The sequence below is a fragment of the Rhipicephalus microplus genome, chromosome 10 (genome assembly GCF_043290135.1).
Source record: "Rhipicephalus microplus isolate Deutch F79 chromosome 10, USDA_Rmic, whole genome shotgun sequence".
Taxonomy (NCBI): Eukaryota; Metazoa; Arthropoda; class Arachnida; order Ixodida; family Ixodidae; genus Rhipicephalus; species Rhipicephalus microplus.
The window spans coordinates 31291821-31309176 of NC_134709.1; the positions used below are offsets into that span (position 1 = coordinate 31291821).

The 17356-nt window shown below is 46.5% G+C and overlaps 1 protein-coding gene across 3 annotated transcripts in view; it reads left to right on the forward strand.

Moving 5' to 3' along the window:
* Positions 1-17356, forward strand: part of LOC119181771 (uncharacterized) — a 130213-nt gene that overhangs the window by 70904 nt on the left and 41953 nt on the right. The window lies entirely within an intron of this gene.

Below are 17356 nucleotides of genomic sequence, written 5' to 3' on the forward strand. Positions count from 1 at the left end.
TTAGATGGAGCATATTTCAGAGCTTTCGGCAGCCCGACAGAGATAACGCTACTTCAATTGGGCCTCAATGTGACACGTTACGTTTGCTGTCTTCCAGTTCCCATCGTCTTCAAGGAGCACTTGACGGGTGATCCGAAATATTTGATAGATATGAAAATTTGTGCTGTTCCCACTATGTTGATAGTACAAGAGTGCATGTATACGATGATTGATATGCGGGGTTTAACGTCCCAAAACCACCATATGATTATGAGAGACGCTGTAGTGGAAGGCTCCGGAAATTTCGACCACCTGGGGTACTTTAACGTGCACCCAAATCTGAGTACACGGGCCTACAACATTTCCGCCTCCATCGGAAATGCAGCCGCCACAGCCGGGATTTGATCCCGCGACCTGCGGGTCAGCAGCCGAGTACCTTAGCAACTAGACCACCGCGGCGGGGCTGGAGAGCGTGTAGTAAAGGTAGCTAACACTAAGGACTATAAAAACAAAGAGCTCTACTTTCCCCGAAAGTGACCAGTTGGTCACTTTGGTTGGTGACCAGCTACTGCATGCTGGTCACCTCAAATTACCGCCTCGTGTATTTTGAAAGAAAATTACCAATTGTGTGTTCCTTGCGAGAAAATTATTTTCCGCCAAACATTTCACCATTTTCGTCGTATAAAACTCCGTTTCCCGCCGAAAATAGAGTTGGGTGCACGAAAGAGTGAAAACAATAGCACTGTATAGTAAACATAGCATCCGCTGTGGTTGAGCAGTGGTTCAGGTGCTCAGCTGCTGAACCAAGGGTCACGAGTTCAGTCCCGGCCATGGCCGTCGCCTTTCAATGGAAACGAAATGGTAGAGGCATGCATACTTTGCGATGGCTGTGCACGTCAGAAGACACCAGATGGTGGAAATTTCCGGAGCCCTCCACTACGGTGTCTCTCATAATCATATCGTGGTTCTGGGGCGTAAAAACCGAAATATATATTGCGAACAATGTAGACAGAGCGCAGCATGGGGTCAATAATAGACATTCACATGTCTCGTATGCTACAATATGACCGGCCGCTGTGGTCTATTGGTTATTGTGCTCGAAGGCTGACTTAAAGGTCATGCAATGGAGTTCCGGCCGTGGAGGTCAGATTTCGACGGAAGTGGAACACTAGAGTCTTGTGTACAGAGATTTAGGGGAACGTTAAAGGAACTCATGTGTTCGAAATTTTTGGGAGCCTTTCACTACTGTGTCCCTGATAATTGTATTGTGGTTTTGGGATGTTTATCCCTTCTCCAGTGCAGGGTAGCAAACCGGATGTGCGTCTGGTTAACCTCCCTGCTTTTCCTTGCATCTTTATCTCTATCTCTCTCTTTTGGGATGTTAAACCAAAACAATCACTATTTTCTGCAGTACAATAATTACTACTACTACTACTACTACTACTACTACTACTACTACTACTACTACTACTACTACTACTACTACTACTACTTGCAAAACATTTCGCCATTGTTTCTAGTAAAACTTTGTTTCCCAGCGAAAATGGAGTTCTGTGCATGAAAGAGTGAAAACGATAGTACTGTGTGGTAGACAGCAGAGAATACGCTGCGGTGGAGCAGTGGTTTAGGTGCTCAGCTGCTGAACCGAAGGCTACTGCTACTACTACTACTACTACTACTACTACTACTACTACTACTACTACTACTACTACTACTACTACTACTACAATTACCACTATTACCAGGATGGCGGACGTGAGCTTAGAGATCATGTCTTCGGTGTTATTAGTATGATCTTGCTCTTTGCAGTTGCTGTGACGTGCGAACTTTTGCCTGCTGCGCTACTTTCGCAAGCATAATATTTTTAGCGCTCTCTGTCAGCTCAGCGCCGAACCTATTTCAGCGCCCAAATCCGTCTTGATGGAAGTAGAAAGTTCATTGTGAACGCATTCAAAGGCACATTTTAAAGGTGTCATGGAAACTACGCAAGCCTGACAGCTGTCGGTGAAGTGAACGTAACAGTGTACTAAAGAGATGCATAGCCACCGTTCCATGGAAGTGCTAGAAGGGTATCTTTACTTTTTTTTAAAGTTCCTTTTTTTATATCGCCAGGCGTAAACAACGGAGCTCCACACTCAGGTTTTCCAAAGGCTCGCGCTGTTGACGTTTAAGCGAACTGCAAGGTTTCTAACTTTTCGCGTTCAACTTTGAGTGAGGCACGCTAAGCCCGCTAAAGCCCCAACTCAATCTTCGAACTAAGAAAAACAAATAAATGAAAATTTTCGCGCTAAAGGGCGAATTGATGCACTCACATAGCATTAGTTTTCCGTAACCTCATTCTCGTTCTCACTCTCTTTTTTTCACTCTCGAAGCTTTGGCATTGTGCGCGCAGTTCCAAACATGCACTCAAGGACTGCCATATTCGAGAGAAAGAAGTACTTTTTTTCTCAAGTGGATTTTCTGGTCTACTGGAGGAGGGAGTTTCTTTTGTGCAATGAAAGAGATTATCAAGACTCCACCTTCTTTCATGGAAGCCATCTTGTTCTCTCTAGGTCGTAAATGATATCAGGGAGTTTTAGAATTGGGGCTCCATAAGTTTGGGTCCCCAAGGTCTATTGCGGGTGCTCGCTTTGGGTGAAGCAGGAGCTAAGAGTTTTCAACTCCCCATATTCTAGGTCGCTCTGTAGTATTGACCGGAAGCCGTCACTTTAGCGGGTGGCGTCACGTTTGTCTGACGCAAAGCTTTTGGGTCAGACTTTGGGGATACCGCTGAATTTGAGAAATAGCGTCCCCGACGCAAAACCTGTTTGGGTTTCGAGCATGCGCAGTGGCCTCAACGCTATTTCTTCTGGGCCAAAATCTCACTCGAAATCTTCCTGTTGTTTTCACTGTTCTTTTCCTCTTCGGGTGCACAGTCTTATCGTCATCTCACTTTCATTTTGTGTTCTTTTTTGTTACGTAAACATGCTTTCGAAGCGCGTCAACAAAAGGTTAAATTTTCTTGTTTTATGAGGTTAAACGCAAACGTGAAGGTAGAACCACATTCGTGCAAGCTAATCCAAGCTTGCGACCACTGCTGAAAAAGAGTATAACTAGACCCAACGAGACGAATTTCCAACGAAAAAACACTGCTCGCATTTTAATGAATGCAAAGCACACATCAGTGTCCTCGCGTAGAGTACTCAATAATTGAAAGATGGCATCACTTTTTTTTATTATAACAATCATGAGCAATCGCTCGTGTTTACCTTTGTGATTCGCATTGTTTCGTCCCTTTTTGCTGCAAGGCACTAGAAAGTCAATAGCCAGTAAGTGTCTTGTTGCGCAAAATAAAGTCCCCGTCACTAACCACGGTTGGTTTTACGGCAACCTTTGCTCAAGCCATAAAATGCTGCAACACGCTTCACCTCGGCAACATGGTGCTCCTGAAAAAAAAAAAAGACACCTCACAGGGTCTTTGCGCATTCGTCCAAGATGACTTGAAGGCGACAACTATCTTTTTTTTTTCTAGTCCAAAGATTGGCAGCAACTTGCGGGCCGCGAGGCCCGCAAGTTGTTTGATCTTATGTTGTTTGAACTATGTTCGATACTGTGTTGTCGATACTGGGTTGTTTGAACCTATGTTTGATCGGGACCTAGCAATTTTTTTTAGAATAGTCATCAACGCCAATACAGTTTTGTACATTATTGTGCATTCGTGAAATATTTACTCTTCGTCTGAAAGCCCCTTGCCCTCCCCCCTTCCCCTTCAATTTGCCGTGTGGTGTGTCGACTCCTTGGAACTTGGTTTACCTTCAAAAGGTTTCACACCCCCTTTTCGCAAATTAATTTTGCAGAAACCCACAAGGTGGCGGAAAGGTTAAAGTAGAGCGACCACCCTCCCTCGAAAGGCGTTGGTCCCTGTTTTGCAACCCGGACCAGCACGAACTTTTTCGCATCTAAGAAGCTTTGATTTCTGAGAAATTTCTGAGAAATTCGTACGGATTTCTTTGTGGCTTCGTGCTACGAATTGGTGGTGGTCTTCATTCTCTTTCTTGATCGCTGTTCCCGCCCCCCTTACCTTCTTAGGAAGCTTTCTGCACTTAACGTAGTTTTAAATGGCCTCCTGGATCGTAGGCAGTGCAAGTAATATCTACATTCTCTGTGGTTTACAATGCCTCCGGGACCGGCCCTCATTTTTATAAAACGACGATGCCGTGTAAGGACGTCACTATGCTGCGTTACCTTATGTGGCATTACAGTTACCCCATGATGACGTCACACAATTTGGTAATCTGAGACGATAGGCTGACGTCATTGCGCGTTCACGACGGCGGTCAGTTTTCGCTTTCAATGGCGCACCTGAAGCTTTCGCCTTAAAGGCAAACTGCATTAGTTATCTGGTCTGCGAGGTGGACGTTCTGATGTCATCACTGGAAAACTGAATCCGCGTAATAGAGTTCATAGGTCAGGCATTTCTTGGAATCATGTCTGACTGGTTTTTCCGAATAAATTTTCCGTTTCTGAGTAACTGCTGCAAAGCGACTTCGTGATCTCCGTCAATGAAAACCAGCAGTTATGAAGCCATTCATGGTATAGGAGACGTTAGTTGTGTGGTTTAAGGTGTATTGGAGTGATTCTGATCTAGATGTGAAGAATTTAAAGTGCACGAAAAGAGAAGTTGCCGCCGGTGAGAACCAAACCTGTGGCCTTGGATTAGGTGCCCGATCGTCTTACCAATTGAGCTACGGTGGCGGCCGTCCCCTCGTCCACTTATGATCTGTTTGTGCGCATGCAACCATGGGTGGGGGTGGTGATGAACAACATTTTATTGAAACTATTTAGAAGTTAGAGGTAGAGGTGGCCTTGAGGGCCGATCCTGTATAAACTGTAGGAGGAGTGCCAAGTCCGGGACCACTGTGGCTTCCGCGGTGGCACGCGCCCTGGCCACGAGGGCCGTCTGGCCCTCCAAGGCCGAGCAGCCGAGCAGGGCAGCCTCCCTGCTCTCTCGGGTAGGAGGCGATGGGCAATTGATTGGAAGGCCGCCGGGTTAAATATGCATGCTCATACACATCATGTGGAAAGCATTCGCTAGCGTATGATCACAGTGTGGGCATGGCCCGAAGAAGGCCACATTGAAATGCCTAAGTATTTCCGGGCACGATGATGTGTTGAGAGCCAGCGCTCGTCTGCCTTATTCAGGCCTGTAGCCAAGGCGAAAATGTGAACCTGTTCGATTTGTACATCGCTGTGATGTCGCGAAAGGAGTTGACCGGATTAGGTTCTGGATTGTCAAGCGATGGAAGACGAGGAAGTTCCCGGGTAATCAAGTGCGCTAACTGAGGCATTGACGGCCTCGTTACCAACTACTCCTGCGTGAGCGGTGGTCCAGATGACTAAAGATGTGTTTGGGTGGTCCATGGAGTGTCAGTGAGATGTAGTCTTAGCCGTGACAGCGAGTGTGGAGCACACTCTGATTTGCCAGGTGGCGTCCCGTAACACGCGAGCCTTTAACGAATAAACAACTGACCAATATACGCTTGAACACTACCTCAAGGCGCCGAGTCTGCCATAACGAGACCCTAGCTATGAAAAAATGAAGGAAGTTGAGTTTGAGAGAGAGAGAGAAGTGAACGTTTATTTTGAAACAGTGCCCCGAGCAATGCCCGGTGTCACCCTGAGGTGGGAGGGCTCCTTAGTCCAGGAACCCTCTGGCTTCTACTGCCCTCTTGGCCCTGGTGACAAGTTGTTGTTGGTCTTCTAGGTCCTCGAGGGCGAGCTTCGCCTTTCACGTTTCGGTTAGGAGGGCTCGTTTTTTTTTTCGTTGCTTTTTCTGAAAGTTCCTGCCGGTGGCAAGTTACCTTTCTGTCCACTTTTCTTCCTTTATATCTACATCCCAAATATTTCGATACAATTTAAACAGTATGACTGAAGCTCCCCATACCTTTATGGCTTTATTATCTGCTGGTTTTCATTAAGATTGTGTCGCACAAAGAAATGAGCCTTCGAGTTCTCCTCCTTTATTTATTGAGGTCTCCACTTGTTCGAAACACATCATTTGTTTCACGAAGCACATGACGCTGGTTTGATCTGTCGTATTTCAACAAACAACCAGAAAGTACATAAAACTTACGAACAAGGGTCTAGGCTGATGGCAAACACGCTGCAAGGCCGTCCGGGGTCGCTGACAACTCAGTAGTGCTGAGCGCGGAGTCTCTTTCATAAATAATCTAGGAGATAGTATACTGATAGATTTACGACTAGCTATTCATAACGTACGTAGCCGCCAGCATAAATTTGCGTGCGACCGTTATAGTGAGTTATCGGCGTATCGGCGTTCGCCACGTCGTCGAGGGAGAAGGCTGCGCAGCTCTTATCTCACATTTGCCCGACGAATGACTGTTTACGTACTGCAATATGCTGACGGTAATAATTCATGCATATGGACACTTCGCTTGCATTGCGTTTGCGCCTCCAGAGCATCAGGCCCCGCAAGCCTTGGTACAGAGAGCCAGGACGGTTGCTTTGACCAATGGGGTACCGGAATAGACTCCACCTATTCGGCAGGAACCTCTAAAGAGATACCACACCGCTCTTTTGTCAATAAATGTTTCTCACCACTGCCACTACCAGTGTACTCAGAACTCCGTATGAGCTTAGATAATCAACGTAGAAAGTTTATTTTACCAGTAATTCTTATAACGCCATAAAATGGATGGTTCTAATTTTTTTTAATGGCGCAGCGCCATTTCTGTAAGGACAGGCGGGAGGTTTCCAGACTACAAAACGTTGAGAATGTCTTAGGTTTTTCAGTCATTCAAGTAGCGGTCCCTTGTAATATGGCGGTGTGCGATCACTACTGTGATTTGCTAGCCCTCTAAACCACCCTGGTCGGGCTGCTTTGACTACCACGGTGCGCAAGTAATGGTTGCCTGATCGAATCTGTAAGAAGCAGTCGTTGCAAAAAAAAAAAGCAATCAGGGCTGAATAGAAACCTAAGAGACAGATGGGTATGCACATTCTGATCCATGTCTTCATTTGAATGCATAACAAGAAGTGTTGTATATTTACTCTAGGTAGACACGTCTCAATAAACATGAAACAATTCTTTGTATACGTTCCAATAAACTGGGAGTTCAAACTCATGTATCCGCCATTCTATCTACCTCTAATATGTCCTTTCCTTTTTCGTAACGATCGTGCTCTGCGTACCTTTCCCAGACGACGCGGGGTGTGCGATGCTGTACGCCCATTATTAGGCCCTTGCTATTCGCATTGGCCACCACAGAACAATAGAGTAATTGAGTTATTATTATTATTATTATTATTATTATTATTATTATTATTATTATTATTATTATTATTATTATTATTATTATTATTATTATTATTATTTACAAATACTGCTGGCCAGAGGCCAAAGCAGAAAGGGCAAGATAATACAGTTGTCATACACATTTCAAAACAACATCAACAATAAAGAAAGTAAAAAGTGTAAAGCGTGACATATTTATACAAAAGCAACAAAAAGAAAGAGTGGAGAGGGAAAAGAGGAAATAGTTGGAATAATTAGAAAAACAACTTCAAATTTCAGCGTAAATAAGATCGGGAGAGTGTAAACTGCTTGCAGGCAAATCGTTCCACTCTTCAATGGTACGAGGAAAGAAGGAACATTTGAACAAGTTAGTACGAGCAAAATATGGTGTTAAAGAAAGTGCGTGTGAATGCCGAGTCTGGCGTGTTCTTAGTGGTGTGAGGTAGTTGCGAGGCGCCCGTCGAACTGCTTTTCGTGGGCGTTTCGTAACGCTGCAGCACTGCCCGGTTCGAGTGTCGATTATTCTGTCTGCCGTTCGGGAAAGGAGCGCAGAAGAAAGATAAAGAGTGAGAAAAATAAAACTATGTCTGAGTTGTCTTTTTCTCCGCAGTCGTTGCAATCGTAGGAAGGGCGCCGGTATTGAGAGTGTCGATGAAGGCGTGAAGCAACGTACGAGTGTTCGTTATTAGGCTGTCCGATTGCCACGCGCGTAAATCAGGTAAAGCCTGCTGTTGTGAGCACGATAATGAACGCAGACTGCTTACAAATCACTTCGTTCTCTCTCTTCTTTCAGCACAACAATGAAAGTTTGCGCATGATGACTATAGTTCACTCGTGTAGTGTATATTTTTTCCCTCTCAGTGTGTCATTTTTCTCCATAAGCCAGTCACGCCATGTGCAGCACATCGTATTGTGTTCCTTTAGATTTCGCTTTCATATCGAGATGATTTCATGGCCGCTTTGTATGACACCATACAATGACTGCGGTATGCTATAATGAAGTGGTAACGGTTCAACACGACTCTCAATGCTCGAAAGTAGTGGCTCTTTAATCCATCGATTATAAAAGCAGCGGCACGTCGGACATGCATCCAGGAAAATATGGGAATAGACAGTTTGTGCACGGTAATACACCCTAAAAATGATCAAATAAAACCTGCCGAGGCCTAAAACGTTCACTAAGTTTCAATAAAAGAAAGAAAAAAAGGGCTGTCAGTCATTGACGTCATTGTATCAGGATGTTGAAAAACAAGTTCGCGGAGATTTTTCAGAAATAAAGCTTTGTAGTTTACGGAAAGTTCGTACTGCCCAGGGTGGAATACAAACAGAAGTGAGGAGGCGGGCGGAGGCCCTATTTTTTTCTTCTTGATCAACGAACATGGCTTACAACAATATTTCTCGGCTTCGCTGTAGGACGTGACGTGAGTGACCTGAGCTCCGCGATCTTTGCACCTTACGTGTGGTATACGAGCGCGTTCTAGGGTCACCATGATCGAATCATGACCTCCGAGTCTGGCAAGAGAACCTATGCCCATATTCACCTCTCGGGCATCTTCGCTTGAGAGGTTGCCCATCCTATCGCTGAAAGTAAAGCAGGGCGAATGATATCGACTACCGTAGTGGAAAAACACTAAAGGCGAAAGGCGTCCACGAGTCTCAGTAAACGATGTGTCGATGGCTAAACTAGGCGAGATTTGAAAATAACTTCTTGAGCAAGCGTGAGCTTAGGTTTGCTCTGTACACATGTCACTGCCTTGAAACTGAGATCGTAAACAAGAGGCAGTGAGAAGATAGGGAAGCAGCTCACTGTCAGCATCCACTTTACCACGTGTTTACGATCTCAATTTCAAGCCGGAGAAAAACAGGCGTTGCACAAGAAATGCAGTGGAAGACGCCGTCATCGAGACCGTTGCCGCGCGTTGTATGCGATGCGAATAGTTGCTCGCCATCAATTGTAGGTCTCGAAATGCCCCTGCTTCAGATACAAATTGCACTCCCACCAATGCACCCTGAAACCTGCAGGCGTTGTTCGCATCGTACCTTGTTTCTTTTTTCTGTTTCAGATTTTTTTTCTTACACAAGTGTAAGTTAGCGCATGGTATCTTGCCTTTTATGTCAACGAATTATCTGTTTCTATTTCTGTCATGCTTTATCTCTGTCTTCCTTGTCCTAATGTCTCTCTGTACAGCTCGGTGGCACAGTGTCCACGATGCTCCACTGCAAGCCTGAAGGTCATGGGTTCGAAACCGGTTGTGGTGGTCACATTTCGATGGAGGCGAAGTAGTAGAGGCCCGTGTCCTGTGCGATATGAGTGCACGTTAGAGAACACCAGATGATCAAATTTTCTGGACCTCCCTTTATGTTGTGCCTCATAATTGTGTTGTTTTGGCAGATAAAACTTCAGCCATTAACAACAACAACAACAACAACAACAACAACAACAACAACAACAACAACAACAACAACAACAACAACAACAACAACAACAACAACAACAACAACAACAACAACAACAACAACAACAATAATAATAATAATAATAATAATAATAATAATAATAATAATAATAATAATAATATCACTACATTCACTTTTCTCCGCCCGCGAAACCACAGGGAACGCGCCCTCTGTGGCCCGCACTATGAAAGTCACGCAGTCTTGGATGCAGTCGCAGATGATTCGGAAGGAAAAGTGATTTCGATATTTTTTTAAAATCATTCGATTGTATCAATCACGTAGAATAACAGAGAACACAAATAGTTGGTACGTATTGATTCTAAAAAGACAGGGGGTACAAAACGAACGCAAGAAGGGTCAGGACAACGCTAACGCCTACTAACAACTTTACATGCATGCGCGCAGAAGTGGAAGAGAAAGAAGGCACGAGACCTTATCTGCGCATGCTCACGCAATATGCTGACCTATCATTCTGGCACTCGTGGGTGTCTACGTGAAAGATAACCGTTAAGGCATTTGATTTCATCTTTAACCAAGTTGATCGGTTACTGGCTAACACATACGCTACCACTATTATCGACATGTCATGCCTCGATCATCACACGCGTTTTTTTCTTCATTCTACATCACATCAAAACTGCCTGTAGAGACTCAAACCTCTTCAAAGCGACTCCTTGGTTGTCTTTCAGCTCGGAATAATTGTTGCGCCAAGGGAGTTCAACCTCGTAGTGTCCATTCGTTTTAACAGTTGATTCCAGAAAGTTCTACGGGTGTCGCTGACGTTCGCTTCCTCCGCTACAACGAGATCTTGAAACAGGGAGGTATGGGGCTGTGCCTTGAAAAAACGGTACCCGCTCGTTGGCTCATGTACACGGGTTGTTTCTGTAGGACATCTGCAGTATATCTTTCACAACATTTTTAATTTCCACACCAAAAAAATGGCAGCATATCCACGGAGTGAATGATAGAGAGTGGGGCGAAGCCTCCGTCCGTCCATTCGTTCTTGCTTCCGTCCGTCCACGCGTCCGTCTGTGTGACCGTCCGTGCGTCCATCCGCCCGTCCGTGCGTGTGTCTGTTCGTGTGTCCGCTCGGCCATCTGTGCGTCCGTCCCTGCGTTCGTCCATGCATCCGCCCCTGTGTCCGTCCATGCGTCAATCCATCCGTGCAGCCATCCGTGCGTCCGTCCATGCATCTGTCTGTGTGTACGTTCGTCCATCTAGTCAACACTCCAAGTACCACCATCTCGCATCTTTTCATCATATATTCTGCATATGCACCGCCATCCAGCGGACATTCCAAGGACTAAACGAGAGGTGGCACACACACACTTTCTTACGGCCTGCGCTTCGGGTCTACTTTCCACCTTTAACCACCTCGAGTTCATGGTATTTTATGTACTAGTTCACTGTATTCATGGCACTGCGGCCCAACACTCACTAAACCTTTCTAAAATCAAGGAGGTTACGCCCAGCGACTATAATGTAGCAACCCTATCTTGTCAGATTGTGTTCAATGTACATGCCAATGGCTGCTAATGGGGAATGAGAGACAGGAGAATTCGGCTTTTGGTTAACGCACACGCTGCGAATTTTTTATTGTTCAACCACGCACAGGGGAAATCTCCCACCGGCACCACTTTGCAGGTCAAACCGTAAGACTGGTCACTCACTACGGCTACGACTACCACGAGGAACAAACGGGTGCCGCTTTGCGAAGCTTCACCCCTAAAAAAATGGCCCGCACGAGATCTCGTGCGCTATGCAGTCGGCCGAGTTTCGCGAAACTCAGGATCTTCCCGAGCTCTGGCGACACCCCCTTATGAACAAGCCGATAGTACGAAAACGTCAAATCCACCCCTCAGAACGCTGCGTTTCATTGTTTACGATGGAACCTGTCATCGCGTCAAGGACGGTCGACTAAGTTAGTCGGCTAAGGTCGCCCCGCCGCGGTGGTCTAGTGGCTAAGGTACTCGGCTGCTGACCCGCAGGGCACGGGTTTGAATCCCGGCTGCGGCGGCTGCATTTCCGATGGAGGCGGAAATGTTGTAGGCCCGTGTACTCAGATTTGGGTGCACGTTGAAGAACCCCAGGTGGTCGAAATTTCCGGAGCCCTCCACTACGGCGTCTCTCATAATCATCAGTGGTTTTGGGACGTTAAACCCCACATATCAATCAAGTCGGCTAAGGTCGACTATAGACTAAGGTACGTGGGAGGTGCCCTGCTGCGAGCTCGGAGCAAACTCAGCTGCCTGAGAAGCTCGGCCCATTCTGCATCACACCGCTGTTATAAATGGCTGCTCCTTCTATTGTCATGGTACAAAAAGAAATGATGAAGCAACACACACACACACACACACACACACACACACACACACACACACACACACACACACACACACACACACACACACACACACACACACACACACACACACACACACACACACACACACACACACACACACACACACACACACACACACACACACACACACACACACACACACACACACACACACACACACACACACACACACACACACACACACACACACACACACACACACAAGAAAACAAGAACTTTATATGGCAGCGACAAGTGGGTATTTTTAATGTAAATTCTGGGGAACTAAAGATGACTGCAGTTAGGTCATTGTTAGAAACGCTTCCCTCCTGGTGCGTTAGTTTCGACGGATAATTAGGTACCTGCGCGGACTTCATATATTTAGTACGCCAATCCTGCCCTTCCCCCCATTTTTTAAAAAATATTCATGTTTTTGTACTGAAACAGGGCCAGAGCAGAAGCATGCGAATATTTTCATGCGGAGCACGGCGCTCATATTATACCACTGAACGAAGCGCAAGAACAGGGGTGCATGTTGGTTATTAGCTTTGCTGTGTCCTCCAAATTTACTTCTAGCAGTGGTGATATAAACTTTTTTGTACTCTGTAGGTAGGTCACTTTTTGTAAACTAAAGTTCAAAGCCCCCGCAGTAATTGAGCTTGCCAAAACTAAACGTATTAATGACGCTGTACCAAAAGCAAAGAAGTAAATGATCATTGTTTCGGGGTTCGTAATGCATAACACAACTTAAACACAATTTAACATGATGACCCCTACCGGCAGAGCACCAGACCCGTAAAAAAGCTTTTTCTGCGCTATTGTACCGTTATTCTTATGCTCATAAGGGAAACGAGTATGTAGGGAGGCTTGCCGCTTTTGCTCGGGAGTTATCCCCTTTATTCTGAAACAAGCCTCGACTCTTAATTCCAGCCCCCATTTGGCCGAGCAGAGCACAGCGTCACCTCTTGACTGAAAACGACTAAGCGGTTCTCACGAAACGATGCCGGCTATCGCTCATATACAGGGAACATTTTTACAGAAAGACTGACCTACCATCAATATTCTCAAGTCAAGGTGGAGCGCTGAGTGAAGGGACGTTTTACAAAACCGGGGTGTTACATTGCAGGGGGTGTTATAGCAACGTGCAGGTTCTTAGTTAATGGGTGTCCGAGCCGTCGCCCCAGACTCCCACGAAAAGACGAGGCCGTTTGTACGCCACACTTTATACACACGAAAAACGAACGCACATAACATGGACAGGCTATTTAAAGAATCCTTCACTGTCTCTGTGAACTATCAAAGTCCTAAACTAACCGTCCCTCCTTTTTAGCATGGACACAAGACATGAGGTCGGTCTCACCGAGGTTCGTTGCTACGTCTTGAGCTGGCTTGCGTTGTCCGCACGGTCAACCAGGCGACTAGTTGATGGGTAGGCTCCGCCCCCGCAGCCACGTCGCGGCTGGACACATCTGCTGGAGCTCGTGCCCGTAGCCCTACAGCTCCGCGTTGCTCGCACGGTAGACCAGGTGGACCAGTTGGCGCGGTAGACCAGGCACTACCACCGGCCGCGTCCCGGCCGGACACCTCTGCTGGAACTCGTGCCCGTAGCCCGACAGCTCCGCGTGTCCTCAAGCACAGGATGCCTTGAAGCCGCAGCACGTCAGCGACGCACGGCCGTGGCAGGTAGAACGTGGCAGGTAGGCCGGGCTCGACTGTTACTAGGCTCGGGTCCGGAACCCAACGGCCGAGTCGAGAGCCCCGTCTTCCTCGTTCCTTCTCGTACCTTCGCCGCCACGCTACTCAGCGCTCGTGCTACCTTCGTCGTTGTCTGCTTCAAGCGCGCACTTTGTATGGCGCGCACTTTGAATGGCGCGCACTTTGAAGCTTCGCGCACGACACATATCACAAAAGCCCCCCCTTAAATGAGTTTTTCTTTTCTTTTTTAAAAAAAAAAAAAACTGCTGACACGTGCGCGGTCTGTAAACCCCTTCACTGTATATGTCCTCTGTATAGTTCACATGTCGAGGTCCAATATTTACTAAATACACAAGAACACCGTTAAATACACTGACATACTTTGAGTGTCCAACACCCAATATCACAGTGCATGAAGTCCGAACTCTTGGCTCACAATCTACTCATGAAGTCCGCACCGGTATTCTCCGACCCTTTTATATGCTGAATGCTAAATGAGTATTCTTGCAATGCCAGGCTCCACCTCAGGACCCTACTATTCAAGTGTTTGGCTCGGGCTAAGTACTGTAGAGGTTGGTGATCTGTTTGTACAACAAACTGGTTCCCATACAAAAAAATGTGAAACCTCTGTACCGCCCATACCAATGCCAAACACTCCCTCTCTATGGTAGAGTAATTCTTTTCCCGGGGCAGCAACTGGCGGCTTGCATAAGATACAGGGTGTAACAATCCGTCATGTTCCTGCATTAATATCGCTCCGATGCAGGTGTCAGATGCGTCCGACCGAAGTACAAACCTTCGCTCCGGATCAGGAGCCTTTACAATTGGTCCAGAAGCAAGGGCTTGCTTAAGTGTTTCGAATGCCGCCTCTCTTTCAGGATTCCAACAAATCTTATTTCTCTCCTTTTTCCTAGTTAGTTCGGTGAGAGGCTGAGCTTTCTCCGCATAATGGGGAATCATATCGCGGTAATATCCCGCCAATCCAAGAAACGATCGAAGCTGCTTCTTTGTTTGAGGTTTTTGTGCATTGGCAATCTTCTCGACAGTACTATCCACTGCTCGGATGGTCCCTCCTCCTAAACGATGGCCTAAAAATACGACGGAAGTCATAGCGATTTCGCATTTCTGGGGTTTGATAGTCAATCCTGCTTCTCTCACTCTGTGCAGGAATTGCTGCAATGTGTCTAAATGCTCTTTCCATGTCATAGTAGCGATGAGAACATCGTCTATATAATGCGCTACGTTCGGGAGGCCTTGGAGAAGTGTTCTCATCAAACGCGTGAACACTGCAGACGCAGTTTTGATTCCAAATGGCATGTAGATAAAGTGGTAATGTCCGGTCTGAGTTGAAAATGCGGTTACCGATCTCGACTCCAGTTCCAGTGGAACTTGCCAGTATCCTTTGGTAAGATCGAATTTCGAGAAAAACCTCTTGGTCCCAACCTCTGCGAACATCATATCCGTCCGTGGTATGGGTTCCGCATCTGATATCAACACCTCGTTGATGCGACGAAAGTCTATGCATGTCCGATAAGTTTGATCTGGCTTCTTAATTAGCACCAAGGGGGAATTGTATGGCGAATTGGATCGCTCAATCACCCCGAGCTTGAGCATATCTCGAACTTCCTTTTCAACCACTTCTTTCATCGCCAGTGGTAGTGGGTACTGCGGATTGCAAATCGGATCCGGTGTTGTCAGTCGAAGCGGGCATTCCAGCAAATTGGTCTTTCCTGGCATTTCGGAAAACACATCTTGGTATTTGGTCAGAATCCGCTGGAGCTCAGCAGCTTCCTCTTCAGCCAGCCCTTCACCTATATTAATTGTCTCCACCCCAGTCCCTTGGTCAATAGTGTAAACTGGTATAGGTGAATCTGCCTCCTCTTCTTCCATCACTACGAATGACGCTGTTTGTGTAAACCTCTCCGGTTCGCGATCCTCGTAACGCTTTAACATGTTGATGTGGAACAACTTGGTGTCACGTCCCAAGTCCAACCAGTAGTCATGACTGCCCTTTTTCCCTGTGACCTTAAAAGGTCCTTTCCATTGCATGAGTAATTTATTTTCCGTAGTAGGGAGTAGAATAAGGGCCCGGTCGCCTACTTCAAGCTGACGTTTCGTGCTTCGCTGATCATAGTATTGCTTCTGTGATTTTCTTGCTCGTGTCAAGTTCTCATGAGCCAACTGCAGTGTTTTTTCAAGACGATCTCGCAGATCCAATACATATCCGTAAGTTGTCTTCGCCTCGTCGCCGATGTGTTCTCCAATCCATAATTCCTTTAACAAACTAAGTGGTCCTCTGACGTCACGCCCGTAAATAAGTTCGAAGGGAGAAAATCCCGTGCTGGTCTGAGGCACTTCACGATAGGCAAAAAGGAGTGGGGCAAGCAACCGATCCCAGGATCTTGGTTCCTCCTGGCAGAGCTTCCGCAACATCTGTTTTAACGTACCGTTAAATCGTTCCACCAACCCGTTACACATAGGATGGTAAGGTGTAGAACTGAGGTGCTTAATGGCCAGTAACTCGTTGACTTCTTTCATCAGTTCGGAAGTAAAACAAGATGCTTGATCACATAGAATTTCACGCGGGAATCCTACGCGTGAGAACATCTCCACCAGGCCCTCTGTTACTGTCGCCGAATCGATTGCTGGCAGGGCCACCGCGTCCGGGTAGCGCGTGGCGAAGTCCACCATGGTCAATATGTAGCGGTTTCCGTTTCTCGACACAGGTTTTAAAGGACCGATAATATCGATTGCCACTCGCTCGAAAGGGGTGTCGATCAACGGCATTACGCCCAGAGGCGCCTTGCCCACTTTACCTTTTGGATATGCTCTTTGGCAAATGTCACAGGATCGCACGTATCTCTTTACTTCTTCCTGAACTCCTGGCCAATAGAATGATCCTAGTACTCGGTCAATTGTCCTCTTGATGCCTTGATGGCCCGCCATCAGACTTTCATGAGCTAGCTGCAGTACTTGGCTCCGCAGTTTGCGAGGAACAACTACCTGCTGTACTATCTTGCCGGAGGATAACCGATAATGGCGATATAAAACTCCCTTTTGCATAACAAACGAATATTCTGTCGATCCTCTCCCAAAAAACACCTGCCCAACTTTGTTCCTACAGAGATCTAGGCTCTTGTCCTCCGCCTGCTCAATCTTGAAGATTCGTTGGTTGATATTCAAAGCGGTTGCTTTCACCGAATCCAACGAAGTACTTGAATTCTTGACTACGCTGATCATTGGTCTCTCGTAGCGATCTGCTTTCATCACCCCTAATCTCTCCTTGACGCTTTTAGACTTCGTCTTCCTTTCTGACAGTCCCTCGCTCCACCTGCTATCGGGATCATTGGGATCACGGGATCCTGGCACGTTTCCCACGATGACGTCATACAATGGGGAAGTCATGCATTTAACGATCACCGTACCAGAAAAATAGGGCGAAAATATCTCCACTTTTGCTTCGGGAACTTTTATTCTGCTCCCATCGGCTAAAAATACTGTCGTCATAGCTCCTGTCAGCACTTCGTCGGGCACGAGGGAACGTCGCACAACCGTCGTGTTACTTCCTGTATCCCGAAGAACAGAGA